The following is a 1828-nucleotide window of genomic DNA, read 5'->3' on the forward strand; positions in this document are numbered from 1 at the left end:
GAAAATGTTACACTGATGCTCTCTTCAAATTCACCTTTTTATACGAGGCACATATTTGGATTTCAAGAGCATGTTTAAACATTCTAAGACACGAAAATAAAAGCATCGGTAGAGATAAAGGTGTTACACCAAAAACCTCATTTTCTTGAATCATTGTTCAAACTGTGAAAGTATTATGTAGTTATACTTTGTTATATGACATAGTATTTTCTATTACATACTTTGACATTGAAGAGAATATTCATGCAAGAAATCGCTTGTCATACATTGTGTGTAGACAGCTTTAAATTAGAGCATTTTTGTTGATGTAAAGTTATCTCTGCTAAGGCTTTAACTACCTACATTATTGTGAAATGGGCCAACGAAATTGATACGCTTACAACTTTATAAGGTTAATAGATTCAAAATACTATTTAACTGATTAAGTAGCCATTCAACGATATTTTTTGATTCTTCAGCATTTTATCTGTACATTCGGCTTCTGCACGAATAATGTATGTATGTATAATGAAGTAATTCTTTATGCTGGAATTCACTGATAAGAGAAAACCACTCTTTACAGAAAAAAAATTGTAGTTAAACCAGTAATATTTATCCTTGATGTAGCTAAAAATTTGGATTAATCAAACAAAATATGTTATAGAAACTGTACAAGAAAAAAAAAAGTTGTTTATCGATACCAGCAGATTACTTCACTCACTGACAAGAAATTACTAAAATAAATAATTGATGAAAATTTTGTTTTTATAAATTGAGAAACAATTGGTTTAAAGCTTTCGACAATAATAACTAATCAATTATCAATGCTACTCAGCTATCTTAGTTGTGCGGCAATTGAAATTGCTCCAGTTAGGAAATAGTTTTGATAAAACATCACTCTCGCACTTCTTCAGAATTTAAGTTTTTCAAATTGATTGTCAAGAAGATTTTGTTGTTTTTATGATGTACTCATATCAAATCGGTCTTTATTATTTAAGCAAAAGATACTCTAAGATACCTACATTTTTCCGTGCATAATTCCAAGCTAATGATTCAATTATTTGATAATTTGGATAACTAGTTAGATAGTTTTCTCCATATCCTCTATATTTCCTCTGTATTCTATTTAAATATTTCTTTTATCTCTGATATTTTTGAAATCAAGATTTATCTAATTATTAAAGAATTATTTCTTTCCAAATATTGTTAAAAACAAACCAGCCGTATTAGTTAAATGTTTAAAGCAGGAATTTGCAGCAGAATTTGATGTAAGTATTATTGATGCAAACTCCTGAAAAAAAAAACAAAAATCCAACGACCATATTTCGACCACAACGAACAAACAAAAAATTTTCCTATTGTAATCTGAAAAAATTTCAGACAAATATAAAAGAGGAAGAAAATGAGACTGCAATCAACCAGATCCCCTTTCTTCTTTTTTTTTCTTTCTTTCATCTTTTTTATTCTTATTATTATCAAATTACAATAAAAGAACATTGGAAATAAAAATTATACTACCAACGTTTCGGTAGAAAAATGTAAACAGATAGCGACAGCAACGAAGAACCGATACAAAGGGAGCATTTTTTGTTTGTTCTTTGTGCTCCAAATTTGGTCTTTGGATTCTTGTTTTTTCCAGGAGTTTTCATCAATTTGATTATTGAACGTTAAATCGGATTTTTAATTTGGATTTTGATCTCATTTAAACTTCTTAAAATATAAGTAATATTATTAATGAATCACATAATTATTGTAATTCTTTAGGATAAAGATATTATATAGCTGAATTAAGAAATAAACAGATTATAAGGGACTAGTTCTAATGCAAATTAGAAGAATTAATAGTAGA

The sequence above is a fragment of the Belonocnema kinseyi genome, chromosome 2, assembly GCF_010883055.1.
Source record: "Belonocnema kinseyi isolate 2016_QV_RU_SX_M_011 chromosome 2, B_treatae_v1, whole genome shotgun sequence".
In the NCBI taxonomy this organism is placed as follows: domain Eukaryota; kingdom Metazoa; phylum Arthropoda; class Insecta; order Hymenoptera; family Cynipidae; genus Belonocnema; species Belonocnema kinseyi.